Genomic DNA, 24,823 nt, shown 5'->3' with positions numbered 1-24,823 from the left:
CACACACACACACACATATATATATATATATATATATATATATATATGTATATAATACTAAATCTGTAATACTAGTACAAATGTGTAATCAGGCATCAATACATCGAGCTCCATGTAATCTATTGATCTAGACACGTCAAGTGCAGAGTACAGCTGCAACTGAACGTTCACAGACATGCAGTTATAATCGAGATATGTATTCTGAATAGCAACTCTAGAATAGTCTATTGATACTTCCTTCAAATAACAGTAGCCTCCATGTAACATATTAATCTAGATACGTCAAGTGCAGAGTAAAGCCGCAACTGAACATTCAGAGACATGCAGTTATAATCGAGATATGTATTCTGAATAGCAACTCTAGAATAGTCTATTGATACTTCCTTCAAATAACAGTAGCCTTCATGTAACATATTAATCTAGATACGTCAAGTGCAGAGTAGAGCCGCAACTGAACGTTCACTACCATGCAGTTATGATCAAGATATGTATTTGTGACTAGGATAAGTGGTTCAATAATCTATTGATGCTTCTATCAAGCTATAAAGCCTTGGTAAGATCGATATATCTGAGGACATCAAGTGCAGAATGGCTTCACAACTGAACGGTTAAAGGGCACGAATTTATAAGCAAGGTATATTATTCTCAATTCTAATACTAGTACAATATGGTAATGAGAATACCCTCAAATAACAATAGCCTTGGCGTGATTAATCCATATGCAGAATTTATATGCAGAATTGTAGCGTAATTGAATGGTTTACGGACATGAGGTTATAAACTAATTGTACAGTTCTGAATTCCAATATTAGTACAATCGTTTATTGAACATCTCCTCAAGCAACAATTGCAATGGTGAAGCTTAGTGCAGCGGGGGAGAGGGGGTTCTTTGTAAAAAACAAAATACATTTTTAATGACTTTATATTATTGTTTCTTAGAGCACCACCTTGTTGACTGGATCTCTTCTGGCTGCTGAAAACGAGGAAACGAAAGACCTGATGTAGTTTTTCATTAAATGTGCAAGGAATACACTTCAATGTATACAACATGAAATTTTTTCTTTGGTGTTAAATCAAGAAAATATTTTTCTAAGTAGTAAAATAGGTAGAGTACATTTATGAACTCACAGGAAGTTAAATAACTATTTAAATTCTTGAATAGAACTCATGTAAAGAATCAATAGTATATAGTGGTATAGGCCATACATTTTCTATTTTGATTTAAGAGTTTGAATTTTGTACACACACACACACACACACACACACACACACACACACACACACACACACACACACACACACACACACACACACACAGTGTGTGTGTGTGTACAAAATTAAAACTCTTAAATAAAAATAGATGTATATATATATATATATATATATATATATATATATACACACACACACATATATATTTGTCTGTGCGTGTGTGTGTGTGTGTGTGTGTGTGTGTGTGTGTCTGGGTAAGTACTAAATACATATTCCAAAAAAATATACAATTAAAGGTCTATACCAGTACATACCATTGATTCTTTACTTGAGTTCTATTTAAGAATTTTTAAAATTTAAATGTTATTATTTCTTTTTTGTTAATCAAGAAATAAAAGGAAAGTTTTCTAAAAAATAATTTTCATAAGCTGAATTAAATCATTCTCAATATATATATATATATATATATATATATATATATATATATATATATATATATAAACTATAGGCGATCCAATCAACAATACTAAGCTGATAGATTAATTAATGTATTGACACATTTAATTATCATAAGCAACTTATTATATTCCAAACATTCTGTATAAAATCAATTTTACAAAACAAACACAGCATTTAAATATGGGATATGTATCAGATTGCTCCCTACTGAGCAAACAGAATTGACAATATTACTAATCTAAATTTTTCTATTCTAAAACTGATTCTCAATGTGTAAGTAATTATGAACATGTTAATCTTATATTACACTAACAAATAGAATTTAAAATAATTAGGTGGCCAACTGCAATTCAGTGAATTAGTGAATCATTTCTTAAAACAGTACATTTACATGGCTAATATGTTATTCCTTTACTAATATTCTAAATAAATGTGAATGTGAAGAAAGCCAGAACGTAAAAGGAGCAGTTCATTGAATAAGCCTCTTGCCTTAATTTTAAGTCCATTATTCGACTAGTAATCCAAGTATACAGTAACGTTTCCTAAAATACACAGAGAGATTAAGATGAATCCAATTACCAGTATGGCAATATATAACATTTATCAGTCTGACAGAAACCCCGGAAGTCCTTCCGGTACCAGTGGAATGCGCCAGACACAGTGTTGCGTCCCAACAACGGCAAACGGCGGCCCGACAACCTGATAGATTGTAATAACAATAAACCAGTCTCCTCGCAGACAACTAAAAAAAAGTAAACCCTATAATATTCCTCTGTAAATAGTAACGTGATTAAAGTTTCTCTTATAAAATGCAATAAAATATGTCGTATATTAGGAAAGAGAAACTGATCAAATAATACTAATCTCTCTTTAACTTTACAATAAATTTATTTTTTTATCAGTCCATGAACGCAAAATAATAAAATATTTCAGAAGTCTTACTCAGTGTATTTGGTAATTGTTATTTGCAATTTTAAAACAAAGGATAGAAACTAGTAAAGACTTTTTACCATCTAATTATCTAACACCATATAATACTAGTTTGACAACATAACATCACTTAAGTTATCAAGTATTTTATCAGTACCAATCATTTTAAAGAACAGCTGAGTTACAAATGGCATTTAAATATTCAATGAAAACAAAAATTCTTTAAATACACTAAACACCAATAATTTAGGTTAAACTTTTATTGAATTTCAATCAATGTATAACAGATAACTCAATGCAAAGTTTCAATATTTTCAAAATGATACGGTTAAAATTCTGTGAAAATGAATTTTAAAACCATAAAAATTTCGGTACTTTGGGATTATACCGACCACACCAGTATGAAGAACACAAAAATGTAGATTTATAGAAACAAACATGATAGAACGAAAAAACAACTCTTTAATTACAAAATTACAAACTAACAAGCATTTCCAGGTATTGTGATCGGTATTGTTGTCGCTGTTATCTTATCTTTCTCGAAAATCCCGATTACCCGATTACGGCAGGCCGCGCGGCATCACATGATTATTTAAGCTTTTTGCACGGTACATAATTGCCTTTCCATTACAATTTAATTTATATTTCTGATCAGCCCCTCTAGAATTTGATATTTTACTGATAGGTACTATCTCGAGGGATGGCCTATACTACTTCTGTCGTTGGCACCAGCGCGGGGCAGCACCGACCCCCTGCCGAAGCCCGCGCTGATGGCCGGAGGCACTCGCATTTTGGGTGGCGGAGTGTGATCAAGAATAAAAACAAGTTTTGAGTGTTTTTTTCAATAGAGTTTAGTTTTTGTTGAATTTTTGTGTTTGGAGAAATGTAGGGGTAAAACACGGAAGTACAACAAAGCGACGCACCAGCTGAACGGGCGCGGCGAGACTCTGCAATCACGTTATCTACTAGACCGCTCGACTTTGACCTCTGTCTAAGGATGGGGAGTGGTTTGCGATAAGACAATTCCTGTTTTATATTGACGAAATATTGTTCTACGCTAATCTAGTAATCAGTAGAAGCAAAATGTCAAATGACGATTCATGTCTGGGTGTGGTCGGTATAATCCCAAAGTACCAAAATTTCTTTAGAAGTGATTGATTAATATTATCTTATGTTAAATAGTTTTCAGTAGTATAAAACTATATTGAGCCATAAAACTAAATTTTGTATTTTTATAGAGAATAATTGTTTAAGATGTAAATTTACGTGTAAAATAACGTATTTTTCACGTATTTTTAAGCGAGGTAATCACAAAAGATTTAATTTAATTTAAGTGTACACTCTGATATAAAAAACACATAACAGTTTTTATTGAAATTAAATTATTTCACAAAAGCATATTAACCATTAAATTCTATAGACGTTAGAATAGTTTTACGTAAAAAATAGCTTGATCCATTTAAATATGTTTTACAAAGTCAAAGCATAGTTTAGATGTAAACGAGAAAATTATATAAATTAGGCTACCTATAGGTAAAATGGTACAGGATGATGAACGTCAAAACATTATATCATAAACAAAATATGTATTATATTAGATTCCATCACCCAATAAAATATAAATAACTATCAACATCTTTACTTGATAATCATACTTAAATTATACTTTGAATAATATAATATACTTTCAGATTTAAATGAATATTATTTCTTTACACCTAGAACATGTCTTCCGTGTTTGAATGATCATAAGAGTTCGAATGGGATAAATTTGGTTGGTTTAAATTTGGTCACGTTTAAAATTCTAGTATATTTTAATTATAAGTGTATAATCATACCAATGTTACGAATAATATACTGCCTTAACTCGTTTTCCACAAAAAAAATCCCAGTTACTGAGGAAATCTTCAAAGTTACGTGACACGACATGGCTATATGTACTTTTAATGCCGTAGAAAACATGTATCAGCTTTAAGAATGCATGCAAATATTCTAAAATGTTACATGTACACATAAGTGGGATGGGGGGGGGGGGGATTGTCGGCAGGCTTAAGCAAGCTATATAGTTAAGCTCTTCTACATTGTAACATATTATTAATTGATCTCCAAAATGACTTTATTGTTTTGCCACAATTATATTGTGGACTATTAAGAAGGTAGTAATGCATTATATCCAGTATCTCGCTGGTTGTAGACACGTCTGTACAATCTAGAATTCCACATATGGGTGATCTAAATAAATAATATTACGTTACACAATAGCCTCGTTAAGATAGCTCTATATGTATACCTTAAATACAGAATTGCTAATAACCGAGCGATACGAAGATATAGGGTTTTAATAGAGATATGTAATTTTGGATTCCATACTAGTACATTAGTATATTGAATCTCCCTCAAACAACCATAGCCCCGGTTTGATAGATACATCTGGAGAATATCAAGAAATTACTATTAAATGGATAAACGTCACCAGGCTCCATACACATTACGTGGGAACATGGCTGACTCACTCACCGTTTGTCAGTGACCGCGGAGACTGGCTTAGCTTATTAGCTTAAATTATTTCTTGAGATTTCGTGTGGACAGACCGACATACAGATAGGTAGGAGATGTACTTCTCTAAGGCACAGCTATTAAATTGGTTGCCATATTTTTTTCAATAAAACACTAGTAGAATTCTGATGGAGTCTGGACATGTTACCGTAGAATATTTATTACATGTTTAATTACTTGTGGTAGATAGACATTGGTTAACCACAGAATATTGTGGGTGGACAGTGCATTCGGCTGACATGATGTGTAGTGGACATCGGTTCCCATGTGTCATGAAATGGAAGTGTGTATTTCTATAATTACACTTTAAATCCTTCCGGAACAATTTATGCAAGCTTACATTACACAGGTACGGTAGTAAAAATTTTGCTAAAGACTTATATAAGAGGAAACTTCCAGTTACGTTAATTATTAAATAAACGCCTGGGAACAGAACGTAGTGATTGAACTGATATAAATTATTACAAATAATAAAACAATATTGAGCGTTGAAAGCATGTGCGACAAATATATGACAATAGCTAACATTACAACAAACTATATTCCTAATAAAACCTCGAAAGTTTCTAATTACACAACAAAACAGGCGTTTCGTAAAACTATAACGTGAGTTAATAATCTTTATCGTAATGGATAACTGATAATAATTATTCTTTGCAACTAAACAATTCTTTAGATTACACTACCTCAACCCTCCATAATCCAGAGAATCCAAAATTATTGCATTTGGGTTCTTCTTCGATTTGCGAAAATATGACCGTGATTTGAGAAGCATTCGAATTTTGAATGTTATATTCCATTCTTAAAAGTGGGTTTCCACAATATTTTGTCAACGATATTAAATGTATTTGTATCAATGTAAGCTCAAGTAATACCCGCATTGGACCGTCTATGCTGCGGATTCTATGTCATAGAACAGGAATATTTAATAAAACCTAATTTCAAGTTCTGAAAAAAACTCTTCTTGAATGTGATGATCCCAGTTGCTGAGACCGATAACGAGGACATGAACATAAGACGGCGAAATGAATGGCTTAATGAATGGGCTTTAAGATATATTTTCTTTGTAATGTAATATATGTTATCAAGCATAATAATAATAGTTTTAATTTTATTTTTAAAATATTTTCAAAATATTATAAACAAATTCAAGTTCATACATTTTTTTACTGAAGTTATCTATTTGTTTAGTAGTTGGATTTTGTTGAGGGTAAATGTAAGAAAGTGCCATGTGGCCCTAATTCCTCCTCTGTACTCATGTCCAAATAAATAAATTATGACTATGAATCTAACCACTAAATGCATTAGAGTCCTCAATTTCTTAAAATCTATTAATTTATCAAATATAGTTTAGGAAGCAAAGTATGGATGTTGTCTACAAATGTCAGAATGCAGTCTACACACATATATAGACAGGTTTATATAGATTTACATATTCTAAGAAATCTATATATAGATTTCCTAAATCCTACTAACACATGTTTAGAGGCTACATGAGTATTTTAAACTTCAGAGTTAAATTGGTACTTAAGGGTGACTGCAATATCACTTATGTTTACGACAACCCAAGACTTCATGAGTTTCGTACGTGATGTAGGGATTAATGACTAACTATAGTTAATGGCTCAGCTCTTCAGTAAATGGGAATGTTTATGCAGTAGTACGTCCAATGGGACTTGCTCTGCCTTAACCTTAGTCACCTCCAGCACTTCGGAGAATGGGATTGACCATAAAACCCTATCCCATAAGTTTATTGGATTGTTACATACGTTATCCTATCTGGTTGTATATTTTTTAATAGTTTTGGTTATTAACAATTTCAATTATATGATATATTAGATACAGTTGTAATGTCTAGAAAATACTGGTATTTTATTCTAAATTCACTTTAGTCAAATATTACGATGCCAGATGAAATATTCTAATCAATTCAAGTATGCTGCCCATAGGTAATGTAGATTTAAAGCCTTAAACTTTTAATACTTATGAGTGTTTCGAGTTTGAATAGCTTAATTATCTGCATTCAAAAAGGTATGGTTAGAGAACATATGGTGCCTACGCATTTATTAGTTAAACGTGTAGAGGTACGGTTTATAATGATATATTATTGTGTATACAGTTTTATTTCCTGAAAACATAATGTTATTGCTTATTAAACTTTAACAAATTAAATAATATAAACTGTTACAGATTAGTAAATACGCTATAAATTGACATTCTGAAGAAGACAAATAGATAGGAAATATATTACAGGGCTCTGCACCTGCCACAACGCTGAGATTTGACGGAGCATCAGTTTGGCAACACATATATATTGGATCTTAATATATTAAGCCTGGAAATATTTCAATATATCCCCTTCAACACGATATAGGTAGGTTTTGTTTCAGTTCGTGTTTAATAACCAACTTTTCAAGGTTTATTCATGTTGTTGTTGTTCGTTGACATATCAAACAATTTCATTTGTTAAAAATAAGTGAAATTAAAATTACGTATATTAAAATGTTTTTACAAAAAAAAATGCAATATCTTTATAAATGTTAATTACTTTTCTAACGGGTGAAAAGAGATGACGAGATAGTATGCCTGATTTTGAACTAGTATTATAGTCCACTAATTATAATATTACAGGTACTTCTGACAAAGTCGTTGGAGAGTAAAATATTGTTTAAGCATTGTGTTGACATAGCCGTAGTTCCATATGAAATTATTGTGAATTTAATTAATTATTCCAAATTTCAATAGTTACCTATAGAAAATCGTTATTTATATACAACGGATAACAAAAGAAGGAAATTGTTGTGGTTTTAGTGTAAATCTGTAAATTTAATTTTAAACACAATACTTTTTTCACATTTAAGTAATTAAAGTTTTAAAATTGTTTCAAAATTATTCGTAATCATTGTTGTAAATTGGAGGAATTGTTAGCATTTTAAGAAAACGTCACGCATATTTCTTTGTTGGGGTACATATTACTTTTCTTCACACGAGGGTGTCGTAAGGGTAGGTATGTTAAACTTTACCATTAGTGATAAAATATTCCCTTGTATCACCAAACTGTTTTCTCCTAATTTGCTATAATTTAGTCAGTTGGAACCTAACATAAACTGAAACCATTTCCTTACCATCTCTGAGGTAGTTGGTAATCTGCAGATTGTGTTTTCTCACTGTTCAGAATATACACTTCGTATAAATATATTCGCAATAACCAATATTGCGATTTATCAAGAAATTACAAAAATAAATAGTAATATAATTCTATTTATTCATAAGAATCCATCAACGTCCTTAACAACGGTTTACATGTGATCTCAGTAAAATAGGCGTTAATTAACATAGAAAGGAATATCATTACTGAAGTGTGATACAGTAATTTTAGAAGTATCAACGTCTGAACAGATGTAAATAAGAACAATATCTGCCAAGAGACTTGTGATAATATAGTCCCCTGTTGTTTTACTAATACAGTATGAACTGTTAACGTTAAGGCAAACGAATCTATGTTCCCACGATAACATTGTAAGTACGATCAACACTGACTGAGAGCAGAGACAACATAGTCCCCTGGTACTTCACGCCTACAATCATGTTGCTGGGTGGTAAACAAATTGCGTCTATGGGTCACTCTTTGACAAACATACACTTCACGCCTTTGGAATACGTGACATTACCTATATTGTTGAAGTTCCAGAATAATTACATCGTCTATCTGTTTATCAGCATGATACCTCGATAACATACTAAAATATAGACTTGGAATTGAGTATAAAGCCTAATTTATATATTAGGAACACTGAGTTCATTGATTCTGCATTTCAAGTCGAGGGAATTGGCCGAGCGCAATAAATACTTTCACATTGGTCTTATAGATAACTCCGATGTCAAAGAGAAAATAATAAAATAAATTTCTAAAGAAATTGTGTTCAAAATTATGACATTTTAACATATCACATTTATACATATATAAAATCAATATAAAAAATAATTAATTATTTTCTCGGACATTACCTTCACAAGCATCACTTTATACGTAATTGTAAAATCACTAATGATATTCGTAGGTTTCATGAAACAAAAAATATATTACGTCAGTATTGGTAGCGGATGCGTGACTAAAGAGCCCACTTGACAATACTTGGATGGCAAATGAAAAGTGATTCTGCTGGGTAATCTTCAAATAATGCGTGTTGCTTGTGAATAAGCATCACCTTGAAGGCCCATAAAGTATAGTGTGATGCTCCATAAATGTAGACACTCAAAATTATTTTCAAAATTATGTGAGCTCTATATAAGTATATTTAAATGATGAATAATTAATTACATAATTAATAAGTCAGTTTTTTAATTACATAGCTAGTAACTAAATATCCCTTCAAAAGATTTTGATCAATTAGAAACTTCCACATAACCTTTATTTCTTTCAAAAATAAACTTTATCGCATGGAATTGAATAGTTTAGTAATATATAAATTAATATAAAATTGCTTATTATTCCGTTATTTGTTGGTTAGCATAATTAGTTAACCAATAGCTTTTTTCTTAATGTAATTCAATGTAATTAAAGAACTAGTATATAGTAATATTGTTACATTTTTACGGTGATTTTTTCCCATCTAAATGTTAAAATAACTTGTTATTAATTCAGAAGGAAAACAATTGAAAATTCTTAGGACATTATAAACCTTATATTATGGATGTTAATAATGCTTCATTCAACACTAAGTTCGTTATATTTTGGAAGTTACGATAATAAGTAGAGAAATTTTGTATAGTACATTTACAATACATTTAAACACAGTTGTACATTGCTGAGTACAACAAACACGAAAATTTATTTCAGTATATACGATCTAATCAATCATTTTGAGAATAAAATGAAGTAGACCTTAAACTTTGCATGGAATTTCAGCGAAGCCTGTTGTGATCTGACTTAATCCTACTTCATGAAACAGTTTTACGTAAAGAAAAATGAACCGTAGTCTCTATACAATCAACTGATATGTCCCTGTATTTTTGAAACATAAATATTATTAAAATTTCACTACATAGTGGTGAAATCGAAAGCTATAGACGTTTAAAAACCAAGTGTACACAGTATAAACATAACAATGAACGACATCCATCACTGATGACGTGTTTAGTACTGTTCTGAGAACACTTATTCTTTTGATGTTTATGTTGTGACTAAACGCATCTCCAGAACTACTTACGATTATTCGGTGTAAAAATTCATATATCATGACTACCTAAAATTCCCATTTCTTATTTCAATAAATAGATTATTAATGATGTTTATTATAGATGCTTCGGACTATGTGACTATTAGGATGTCCAGGTTACTTGATATTGTGTTGGACGTTTCCAGCAAAATATACGTTCCCTTTAGTGACTCCATCTATTATATTCCATAGATCGTCATTAATGCAATATAAGAAACTAATTTAAGGTGTCTGAACATGTTAACCAAAAATAAACGTTATTTATATGAAATTAAATAGGCGTACACATTTTAATCTACTCTTACAGTACGAGTCACGGTTCTCAGAGTATAGAAGAGGTAGTTCAAGAGGGATAGATATTATCCTACCATAATTCCCCCACGACAATAAAAATACTTCAAAGTGAGTGAAAATAAACATAGTTAATAACTAATTGGTTCATCCATAAAACTTTTCTGCGGAAGAAAACATTGCTTTCAATCTAGGATAACACTTATGATAATGTACAGACATTAAGTATAATCTACAAAAACGTGTTACGGTGAAGAAATACGTTTCGTATTGTTAAGAGGATTACTCATCTTATGACATAATTTGTAAGGAGATAGTTTTTCCTCTGTGATCTGTTTCTCAGAAATCCTGGTCGGTATTATTTAGCTACTTTTTAGCAAAGGAATAATTCATGGTTATCCCTTAACTAGTGACAGTTTACTGTATGGAACAGTATAATTCATAACATTCGCCTCAAAAGGAGTAGTTTGTCACCTGTGATCTGTCAGGTGGCACTTAATGCCATGTTCCATCTCTCATCTGTTCGTACATACTTAGCATTACTTCAACACGTTAATTTGAATCAGAAACTTCCATCACTTTTTATCAATTTTATTGTTTAATCATGATTATTTATTGCCCATCGAAAGATTGAACAAATAGACGATAAGATGCTTTCAATTATTAAAAAGCAACAAAGCATCTTTCTATTTTGCAGATATTAGATTATCATCATCAAGTTATCATACATTTGTAAGCACGTAACCCATTGCATTCCAAGAAAAGACAAAATTGCTTTGCGTTAATTTATTTAGACGACAGTTGAGCTGAACATATATCTTATGTTCTATATGTCTTAATTTCTGTTGAATCTACGCCAGCTTCATGGTGGTTAAATGAATGATACTAAGACTTTGTTAAAAGCGCAAGTCACTTTGTCGTTTCTAACGATTTAGTGGCTTGAAGGTATCTTTGGAGTGTCCTGTAGATTTATAGAGTACGTAACTAGCCTGTATAAATTGATATAGAGTGAAGTAGTTATTGTTCGTACAGAGAGACATTTTTACGAACTAAATAATTATCCAACAAATGGATATCAAGATTCTGCCGTGCTGTTATACAATGCATTCATAACTAATTTAAAAAAGGTTTAAAACAATATATTTAATACGCATTAAGCGTTGCTTACTTTTCATACGATCAATGCATAATTATTTAAATACACTGTTTAGTGAGCCATAAACTACTTCGAAGGCTTGTAATGGGAAATGCAATCAAAAGTTAATATGTAAAATATTACACACTATATACTTTTTATTAAATATTCCAGAATAAATGTAGGATTGAAGAAACTCTGAAGAAGTGATTTAGCCAATACATCCTTTCATAACAACAACGTTCGATAAGTTAAATAATCTCTTATGAAAGAAAGCTCCAACGGCAATATTAAGTCATAGGTTTTTAGCTATAAAAAACAGCAGTAATAAGTATCAATTTAATTGAAATTTTAAAATATTTAAGATATTTTTACTGAATGGTAGTTTGCAATAGACTTATAGATTAATTTAATTTGCGAAAAGTTAAGCTTCAATTAAGGGAATCCAAACACTCTATGGCCGTATATTCAAAAGAACAAATTAACGTTTCAAAGTTTTAAGCTGCTTAACAAACCTTTACTTCTGAACGGTTTAGTTTAATCCTCTGAATAATTCTTCTGACAGCATTCAAACTGCAAAAGTTATTTCGCCATGATTTACATTGAGCTTGATCTTTCGGTTTTCTAGAATTCTACAGCGGTTCTCGATATATTTATGAATAGAAGAGTAGATGTCACTAATTGAGTATACGTACTTTATATAAAAAAAAATACGAAACATAGTTTAATGTTTCATTTTGTATGTTTGGTCCTTTTGAAACCTTACCAATTTTTATTCTTTTAATAACGAATGGATCTTGACTCTTTCTGCCCAATTTCGTGAATAGTTAAGTTGTGCACTTGTATAGCTACTGGTTCTTGACTCACAGAATGTTACTTTTTGTCTACTATATGTTTTGTATTTATCATATCCAGTGAAACGTGTTCAAATAACCCATCTTACATGCGATTGGAAGACAGTTTAAAAATTATTGTAACAGAAATACACATGTTTCTGTTACACAACCTAGGACTACCTGACAATAGAGCATTAATTATATTGCATTCTTGCTCCTAAGGTGAAATTTACTATATAATTACTAAAATACTTCAAAGTTTTAAATAAATGCGTGTTATAAAAACTAAATATAAGTTGTAATACCAAATTGTATTAAAATATATTGCTCTTATAATGTGACTTGAATGCATCACTAGATTTTTTTCTGTGAATAAAACTCATACAAATATTCGGCACTTATAGAATTAGACAGTATAATTAGTTCGATTTTTAATTATTCCTCGTTTAAAACTTATTTAATCGCATTGGCTATGTAAAGGATTATATTTAAAGAAACAAATTGATATAGGCTTTATTTCATTGTTGTATTGAGTTTACCTGTCCTTCTTAGCACATCTGTTGTATAAGCTAGAAGAAAGTCACGTGACTATGTAACTATGTATTTTAACATTTTTTATTACTTATTACATATTAACATAATCAGCAGTTCTAATTTTGTTTTACTATGAATTGATTCATATTAAAAACAATAAGAAACACATTTTTTATTTTATTTAAAAATATACTTAATTTGTCCTATAAATGAAATTAATTATATTTTAAAACGTCAATATATGAATAGCGCCTTCGACAGCCTTCTAAGTGCGTAGATTTTGGAACTCAGAGTTCCTCCAATGGATATCAAAGTTGCTATAACATTTTTCTGCCTAGTGGCCGAAGATCAATGTGTAGAGCGTGATAGATGGTTTTACTAATAGTAAGAGAATATAACTGGTATTGATTTTAAGTTTAACCCCAAGGTTATCACTAACCTAAGGAATAAGTTGAATTGTAACATTAATTATGTAAACGTTTGCAAAGATATTACAGATCGAAACAAAAAGTTTCTTGCAAAATATTTTGCTGTGTTGGATTATTAACACAAATATTCTACCCTTTAAGAAAGATTGTTTTTAGTTTCTCATAAAAAGCCTCCGTTGCAATTAGTTCCAACATCTGAAGCTGTGATTCGAAATAAATCACAGAGATGTATAAATAAATACATACCTGTGTACGTGAAAACCTAACCAAATAAAATATTGGTTTGTTCTATAATGTACCTAAAACATGAAATGCGATCATCTGGTTACAGAAAGCCTTCATATCGTGTCTGTTCTCGAATAATTAAACACCAATCATACTACATAAACTGATTACACAAACTGTCGTGTCTCATTTCGCACGTGATGCGGCTTACAGATTGTTGACAGCTATGACGAACTGGGTTGGAATATTATCACACATAGTGGCAATATATAACATGAATTATCTCATTACAGTGGACACTTACAACACTGGTTCTTATGATATGAAAATTAAAACAGTATTTTGGGGCATAAGAAGTTTATTTATAAGGCATATGAAATATTCTCGAGGTGTGTCTCTGCAAGTATTGTATACAGTATTTCTGTTTTAAATCTGCCTTAAATTCACGATTCTCTAAACATAAAGGCTAAATGATTCTCTGAGCATAAAGGCTAATTAATGAAAGATTCATAGTAAGAATAGAATTGTAAAAATATTAGAGTAAGGAAATGCTTAGCGAAATTATATTTTGAAAGAAGGTGTGTAATTGGTGTTTTACTAAATGGGTTACTGTACACACTACATTTCATTTATCAGTTAATTATTATGCATTTATGTACAATGTTATGACCTGATGGTAATGGATTGTCATATGGATTGATCGCTGGTAGTCATATTGAGGTTAAGCTTCAGCCAATCGCGTTACGGCTCCGCCCGCTAAATTTCACAAGTGCAGACAAATATGAATTATTGGAAGTTTTGGTTTCGCATATGTTGAAAGATACACTGCACTTCGAGGCCAAAATAATGCTATAAATGATATTAAAGTAAATAAATTATTGAGAAAAAAATCTTTCCTGAACCCCTTAACCATACAGAGTGCATAAATATAGTATAAGTACAGTAACAATATCTCATAAACATATACTTGGAGATAAAATCTCACTTTAAGTTTCATAATATGTTGTATGCGTTATAATTAAACTAACTTAATAATAAACTAAAATTATATACATATTGACAGTGATAATGCATATAAATTATCTAAATATAGTGTTAAATTTTAAAGTGAAACAACTTAAATTGGTTTTATACTATAAATATTAAAAAAACATGTATTACACAGAAAATACCTTGTAGGAACTTTTTGTATTGGAAAAAATATATTTTAATTAGAAGTAGTTCAAAATTAAAGATGCAATCTTTTTTTGAACATTTAGTATAGACTATATATGTCATGTATATATATATATATATATATATATATATATATATATATATATATATATATATATATATATATATATATATAGAGAGAGAGAGAGAGAGAGAGAGAGAGAGAGAGTACAATTTAGATCTCAATTCAAGATATAAGCCTGAGATAAAGTCTGTGTGAACACTAATCTATACTCAATGATGGAACATGCGATGTGCCATCGTTGAACTCTGTCTTGTCCATATGAAAATAAATCGATAACGTTGTATTAAAGATCTTGATAACGTCTAAAGAATATCTTAAAAATTAACCAAAAATATTAACTCATTACATATGTTTAAATGTCCATGTTAAAACTTTAATTGACAGTATTTCAAATTGCTTTATCAATTAATTTGCTTTTAAATTGTATTCTTACAATCATGGTTATCCATGATACCAATTTATCAATATTAACTATCACTCAACCAGATTTCATAGGTGGCTTGCGCCTTCGTAGGACTCCATTTTTCATATATAGAAACGCATCTTCGTGTACAATTTTAAGACAAATATCGGAGTTTGTTCTTGATATATCTATCGTTTATACAGACAGACATAGATAAAGCCCCTCACGCAATAGATTTTTCTAATGGTCAGCTAATAATCATTGTTTCCGTTTTAAACATCTTCTGAAATATATTCAGCTCTCAATAGTTCACGGGGTTTCACTAGTTATATGTAATGCATGACTAATAATCAAGCATATTACCAATAACCAATAGCGGGTAATAAATGATCTTGGAAGTTATATATTACTAAAAATATATCATTGTTACTCACTCAATAAAAACGCTAATTGTGTAGACTTTAAAAATCCAGAAATTTCCAAAAATTAAATTTTAACTTTTTATGAAAATTGTTAGATTTTCTTTGAGTATATAAATTATTTTATTATTTTCGCTGGTTATTTTGATATAAGCTCTCAGACGTCTGATTTTGGGATCGGTAAGAATAAAAATGGCAAGGAACCACTCTTTTCTTAACAAATATTCTTTAAACTTCAGCCTTAATTCATTTTGAGTGGTAAGTTTCTGCAATAACAAAGTAAATAACTAAATTGTTCTAGTTATGAATGCATTATTTACCCAAATTATTAACGTAAGATAACATAAGCAGCTTATATATGAAATAATACAAGTATAAATTTCACGTTTATTGAAACTATTATGAAAACTTACTTATAGCCTACCGTGAATTTTTCAATGTTCTAAGTGTACTCGAATAGAATGTTATGTAAACTGTAAAAGAGGAAAACATACCACTAATCGTAGTTATTTAATGAATTATACAGACAGCGACTATAATGTTTCTTTTATATTGTTAATTACCAGCAAAGTAGGTCAGTTTATATATCTGTGGGCCATTTGTCTCTCTTGTCACCTGTGATTTATAACGACGTCAGAGTGACGGTGTGGCTGTAGAAATAGAGTGTTTAGAAAGTAAAACTTTTAATCACGTATAAAACTTCGTAATTATTTTTAACTTTACTTTTTTTAGACTAAGTATGACTCATATTTTACTTTTTAAGTGTATATTTGGAAAAACCCTCATTTAATTTTTTAATAAACACTGTTGTACATTATCGTTCTTCTATATGTTAATGAGAACTAAATTTAAATAGATGGTACAACTAGATCACAACCCTAAAGAGTGTAATTTGTGAACAAATATAAAAATCCGTTTACCATTTTTTCGGAAGGAAAATGTCGCTCTTCTTTAAAGTTATAGCTAAGTAAACCGACTGGTTAGCGGTAGCTAGACAAAATGTATAAATTTTTGGCTCAATTCATCATCAAGAGCTAAAAGAGACAACATCTCATTAAAAGACATGCAAAATCATCGGCTCTTGATCTTTATCGAACAATGAAAATTGGTACAGTAAAGTATCGAATGACCCAATAAAATGTAAAGAATATTGAAATGGTGTAAATAATTTTACTCTTAGAAATTTCCAACCCTATAGTTTTCGTTCCGATTATAGTTACCCATAAGAACAATGTAAACGTGTTCTTTATAGCTCAACTAAATATAATGGTGTGACATGCACCATTATTGGACATGTTCCGTTTACAAAAATGTGCTTCATGCACATTTTTAAACGTCAGTTTTTCTCTAGTTATCGTGCGTACAGAGAGAAAAAAGTGAAATTTGTCCAGTTCCTTAAGTGAATAAACACTCCTAACTACAATATTTATGCCAGCATTCAGCCAATAATTATTTACTGCTACTGTTAATGCTGTCCTTAATTTTAAAGCATTGGTTGGTACATTTACAAAAGAACGATTGGAATAAAATGTTATAACTAGGAGTCTTTTATATTTATTTTCAATATTTTCATATTTGAACAAAACATGTTTTAAAAATAAGAAAGCATTAAAACACACTTAAGAAGGAAATATATAGTTATACACTATACAGTATGGATACTCCAGTAGTACAATGTAACAGTGAATTAAAATTTCTATAATATGAAGGTAAGTCGTTTGCGTCGGATTTTTGACTACATGAATTAATTTTACATTGCAATAATTTAGTTTACCTGTATATGTGAAAGATAGTTTTCATTAGTTATGTTATTGACGAGATTAATTCAATATATAACTAGGCTAAGACAGGTTTTCTCAACAGTTTTACCTACATAACAAATCACGATTAGCTAAAAGCTCATCGACAAGCTGTCAGTCCCTCATCCATTTCCAACAGATTGCAACTGGTGCCGCTGTCGCGGAAGGTGGGGGAGGTGGGGGTTGAGGGGTGGCTGGGAAATGTTGCCGAGCAATATTATGCATAATGTAAGTTAATGCATTACAATTATTGTCATTAAGATATAAACTGTTGTCACACTGTATTTCTGTTAAGTTTGAGTTGAGTTACTATTATAACTTAATTAGCCAATTAACCACCAAAGAGAGCTTATAATAGATTAAACTAAATTCAGGTGACCCTAAAAAATGCAACTACAACAGCTTATAATTATTAACTTATCATTAATTATATTGTTCAGACCTATATACATTTTAAATATCTATAAGTAATTTAAGGAAACTACCTTATAAAACTGAACAATCTACTAAGCCATACATTAAAATGCCAACACCATGCAAGGATAAATGAAACGTCCTGTATATTTGATTTCTGAGCTTTTTCCATCTCAAAGATATTTTATAAATAAATGAAATTAATTTAGATAAACTCTAAAAATTAAGGCTGATCATGCTCTAAGTAATTTAAAACTTACTAGTAACTAAGAATAATTATCTTAAAATAATTAAAAGTATTGTGTGGATTTCGGAAATTTGTGAAAAGGAAAATTCAAGAGTAGAATATACGTAATTATTTTCATTACTTTACGTTTGTAATTTTGTGGTAAAATAATTGAAAACATGTAGGTTGTTTATATTAACTAAAAATATAAAGGATTGCAGCCTTCCTTTTTTATCAGCTGGGTTATTTTAACTTCCTTACGTGTATTATTGTATAAAATCAAACTCCATACAATACATAAGTTCACTTGTATGTGAGTTCCTCAGGTGAACTGATACTCAAAGCGGAATATAGCACCATGATATCTGTTACATAGCGCACACTTAGATTTTTATAGTGGGGTAGCAATTCCTCCAAATTTTTAACTCAGGAAGTGAAATAGAAAATTAAACAAGGAAGGGGTTTAAGTTTAATGTGTTCTATTTGGTAAACCAGTAAAAAAACTTTACTGAAAAATAATACATACCAAAAATGTAATTGCTCCACCCCATGATGTCTATCATCCTAATCGTGCAACACCTCTTTTCGAGTCTATAAGCATCGATGTCGGGTGTAGAGAGACAGGGTATGTTGTGAAAGTAAGGAAAGGTTTCCGTCATTCTAAGTAATGTTCCCTCAAGCAAACTTGTTAATAGAAGACCTCTCATTGTGCTGTTGAAGATTTTAAATTAAACTTCATTTGAAGATAATGAATTACGATCTGTTACACCAGGGAGAATGAAATATTTTCTCCCGGCAGTAATTTGCTAAACGTTAGTGAAAATTATAACAAGAGAGGTTGGAAAAAATCATTTATATGTTTCTGTCTTGTTGCCTATCTGTTTGCTTCCAGCACATTTTGTAAATAAAAATTAGCTATAGATTTACATTTCATATACAACCCAAACGAAGCCTACTACAAGCCAAGTGGGGTGGTCTACCCATCTTATAGACTTATAACGAAACGTATAAGTTGAAATTAGAATTTCAAAACACTTGCTTTTCAGACGTGGTTTTTCACAATCTTATTCTATTGCAAGGTATCTTGCATTTTGTGGTATATATATATATATTTATTATATATATAATATATATATATATATATTTTATGTATATAATATATTATATATTTATATATGCATATATACAAATATACATTAATTTTATTAGTTTGTTTTAAGTTACGCTAACATATATCTGATATAACCAAAGAGTTTGTACCATTATTGAGTTACATTTTATATAAGACAAATTTTTGCAACCCTGTTACTCGTTAATGGATAATATAAATTAAATCCGATGATCTTGGAACTAAACACTTTTAAATAACCTAATCGGCACGCGCATTAACTTTTTCTCTAGTGAACTTTGTAGCTGCCCATCTTGTTGCCGAGTAACATTTCGCGCGCCTTGTCCGTAAGTCAAACTTTATATTTTCGTATTATAAACTACCCCTTAACATGCGAGATATCTAGTTTTAAATTTAATGTAAAGTAAGGTGGGAATAGTAAAGGAACTTACCTTGGTTGATGTTATATTTGATCGATTAATATGGATAATAATGCGGTGATGACCTTCTGACGAGACCACGTCGTCATGAATCTTAAGTTGTCTCAATAAATGGCTAATACCGTCGTGACTTTGTTTTAGGCGAGTTATACTTTGAGTCTTGTAATTTTATTTTAACTATAAGTACAATTTCGAGTGTTCCCAGCATTCATGTTTTTGACTTCTAGTCTACTAATCTTCACTTTTTCCGATTACAGCTGCAACATCGAGGCAAGATGCTGACGCCCGTGCTTGTGAGTCGACATCAACGTGAAGGGAAGTCAATTATTAAAGTTGTAATAGTTATTAGTTCATATGTAAAATTCCCATTTATCAATGGAACCATTAGGCCTACACCCATGATATCATTTAGTTCATTATCACTCTTTTTGGCAGAAAAGTGGCAGTACATTATTTTATTATTAACATGTGGAAGCGGCGCTATTATGTTTATTTGCTACGATTACACATTTCGTAAACTTTGCAAAACGAGTATCATTACTACGACTTCAGCGGTATCCAACCTCATCCATTCGGTACATGGTTTGTGCCTAAACCAAACCATTTGATATACAATACTAAAAATTGCATACTATTGAAGAACGAACAACTATTACTATTATTTTTATAACCATGAATTTATTGTTTAGTAATGAAAAACTGTCATATGGTTACACGATATAAACAGATACAAATTTGAAAATATTGATTATTCAACAATTTACCTACAAAGATGAAGTAGAAATGCCAATTAATTTCGAATTAGTTATAAGTCCAATGGTATATAGCTTCTAACTGTGTTAGCAATTAGTAAAATGACCATTATTTGTTACCAGTGCGTTTAATTACTTGTTCTATGATATTTTCCAATATTGGCACAATCAGGTTATCGGGAGGACGCTACCTCCCTTTCTGCTACCATCACTTCCGCTCCTTACCCTCTATTAGAACTTAGCTGGACCTGTCATTCCCCGGAAATTGTGTCAACCAATCGGTTTGTATCAGGTTCCTTTCATGTTTCCTCTTCGATACGAAACCGTTACTTTCAGTTACTGCTCTCGATTATGTAATAATAACTTGAGATTATGTCTGTTTTCCTTTATTGACAGTAAAAGATATAGTTATTTTTATTTGAAAAATATATATATATATTTTTGCAGCTATCGCTTAAGACTTGTAACAACTGAACAATTTAACTCAGATATTAAAAAAGGTTCGATTGTTGATGTTATTTACTTAAGCAGAACTAAAAAACCAAACCATAATACATTTCCCATCTATGGGAATTTTATAACGTTTTATTTTACTAACTAAGCGATAGGAAATTGTATTGTTTCAGCTCACAGAATATCGTAGCAGTTTTTGGAATTTTCAAATAGAATCTCCTGTTCTGAATGTTCAAAACCTTTAAGTTCTAGGCCGTATGGGAACAATTATGGGTCATTATATGTTAAATCATCCCACTTCTAGAATACTTTTATATTATTAATAACTTGGTTTTCCTAATGTTTGTTAATTAGTAGTTTCTTTCAGATTATCAATGTTATTTTAGGAGTGAATACCGTGATCACTTTCAAATAAGTTTTGGCTGTTGTATATCGTAGTCTAAACTTCGTGTACACTTTGTGTCCATGACTCTAGGGCGTACCATTATCTCATCTGACAGAATGCTGTTTCAGTTTTTTGTTTATTGGAATCGTATTTTTACATTTTCTTTCTATATAGTTATTTATAAATTGTAATAAAACAATGGAATTATATTACTACCATGCTTTATTACACCACGTAAATGTGTATTCCTCTCCAGTGGTAATACAAATGTTTTACATTTAAAACTTTTCCCTTAAAACAGTATATTCCAAAAACGTATTTGAGTTCTTAATGGTCAACTTTGAAAACTGAAAACCCTAACTAAAACTTCTCAAACTCTAAGATTTAGGTATGACTATTAAAATGACTAATATTAGTTCATATCAGTCATTTTCATACTCATACTCATACATACGTGGTAGTTACCACGTGCCTTTGAAATTAGATTGTATATCGCACAACAATGAAATATGAGACTGAAATTAATTTTCTAACAAAAGGTTGAGAGATAATAAGGTATAAAAAGAGTTTTAATTGCTATTGAACAATAAATGGAAATTTTATTAATTATATGAAAATATAATTGAGTTACATATTAGTTTTGTGAATAAATGTCTGATTATAGGTTTTAGATAATTAAAAGGAAATCCATAAGAATAATAAAGTACATATTTTACAAGTTAAAAAATATATTTTCTACTTAAGTATATATATATATATATATATATATATATATATATATATATATATATATATATATATACAGACACGAGTTAATAATCTTCGAATAAATGAAATACCTAATATATTATGTAAAATTCTGTGTACATTGTATAACGAACATATAAGTTTTTGCGTATTTCTATAGGCAAAACTTCTGTATATTCTGTATAAATATTTATACAAAAATAGATAAGGAAATCAGAACATTTATTCCATATAGAAGAGGTAAATGAAAAATAGCTCTAATTGAAAAATAAACAGTTAATAAATTATAGACAGATAATGTTATAACAAGAAACCGAGTAGTAAATGTAATAAATGTTCGTACATTATCGAAGGTTCAACCCGAAATTTAATATTCACTTCAATAAAAATGTATTAGCAGTTTCACTCCTTTTCATATTAAATATATTGATATTTTGCTTAACATGTAATGCTACATTATTATTACCTTTTAATGCTTTATAGGGCATCGATGTTCAGGTTGTTAGGAGTTAAAACATACTTGTTGGAAAATCGAACGGCCATTTTGACTACCAAATGAGGACGAAGACATGTTGATAAATTATGGTATTATGTAAAAATACTACATAAACATACTAAATAGGGACAATACACATTTTATAGGTACAGTACTAAAAAATAAAAATGTATTTCTCTTTCTCCTTTCATTCTTCATACTGTGTATTAATAAAATCACATTTCCTTATGATAATACAGTATGATTTATTTGTAGTATTCATTTAGCAAGATCATAATACCTTATTAAAGTAATTGTTGTTTTATTGTTCAGTTTTAGGTGAAAAAGCTTCAAGTATACATTGCTTGAAAGTAATAAATGGTATACCGAATAGCCTGAAATGCTTCACAATTCCTGATGGACTATTCCATTTAGGAGATAAAAAATTGTCAACTGCGCCAAACAATAATTTTATGGTTCTCAAGTTAGTGTCGTAAATTTAAATTTTAATAGATAAAGTTCATAAGAGTTAGACAGTTTTCCATATTTCTTAAAAGCGTGAATGAATGTGAATATCTAGCGAACACAAATGTATGTAGATGTGAGTATGATTAAAATATTATTCACACATTTAACTTGATGTAGGTCGATTTTCTACAGGTAGATTAAAAATATGGAAATCGATAGGTTTCATTTTTCGTTCATGTTTTTATTGTTAAACTTCTATTCAAATCTAAATTACTGTTATTGACTCAAATACTTAACAAAAATACAATTTTTTAACTAACTATTTCTTTAAGAAAAACTTTTACTATTAACAGCTAAACAAAACACTTTAACTTTAATTCGTGCGAAAACTACCACTGTAATAAACTATTTCGAATCTAACCGTATCCCAGATACAAATAAACATTTCTTAAAAAGGTATTTAGAATACAAATATTGATCAATCCAGAACTTATGAGATGCTTATCTACGTATGCTAATCAGGATTATATCACAATTAGTGTATGTTTGCCATCAGTAATGCCAACATTACACATTTTAGCTCCGCTAAACAGGTGAACTGATGTGAATCCTATGGTCAGTAATCTGTATATCAGTATGCTAAAAATTACATGATAATAACGTCTATCTCTGTGATGTTTGATATGGAGCTCTTTTCTATTATTATTATAAAATTTTATGGTCTAATTGTGTGTATATGTGTGTTTTATTTGTTACTCAAAGAGGTAAAATCCTACTGGACTGATTGTATTGATATTGTACATGGATATTTTTAGGGCTCCTGATATATGTAAAGGTCTATTCTTATTAAAAAAAAAAAAACATTCAGGCTACGCCCCGGTCTCTAAATTTGCGAAACATCACACCTTTTATTAAGTATATTAAGTACCATTGCAAGTAACATATATTTTTAATAAAAATATACTATTTCTTTTATAAAAATAAGGTTTTTGGCCATCCGACTCCCCTTAAAGCATAGGATAGTAGTAACATTTTTTACTTCAACGTTTTCGTCAACCACTGTTACGCACGGATAAAGAAACTATCCAGAAATAAAAATTTAAAATTTTAGTACTAATATAACTGTATCTATACTTTTGCAAATATTAAGTATAAAGTGCATGGTTATTGACGTAATGTAGATATTAAAGACAAATTGACTATCTAACTTTTTATATATATTCATAAAACCCATCACAGTTCTTTTTGAGAGAAGTACGAAGCCTTCTGTAGCTTGTAATATATTCGTATATACATACTCAACCCTTTCCTTTGTATATATATATACCGTAAAAGTATATATCTTAGATTATGGAAACATAGCAAAATAAACTATGGCAAAAAAAATACTAAGACCTGAGTAAATTACAATCCCCATAAGTTTACACTTTTTGAACAATGTGACGAGAAGTGAAGAGCACAAGCATATTAAGCTATAAAATATTCATACTATAAAACGGTGTGTGTGTCCTACCTTCACCTACGCTTGTGTGAAGCATGTTCATGCTCTTGACTTCAAACTTCCTTATCATCTGACCAGATTATCTCGTCTTGTTCGTATAGAGCACATTTTTAGTTCAAGGAAGGTTTACAGTAAACGTATAACAATACAGACAAAAGAGGGTGGTCA

Source organism: Homalodisca vitripennis, chromosome 1 (genome assembly GCF_021130785.1).
Source record: "Homalodisca vitripennis isolate AUS2020 chromosome 1, UT_GWSS_2.1, whole genome shotgun sequence".
Lineage (NCBI taxonomy): Eukaryota > Metazoa > Arthropoda > Insecta > Hemiptera > Cicadellidae > Homalodisca > Homalodisca vitripennis.
Note: the sequence above shows the minus strand (reverse complement) of the source record.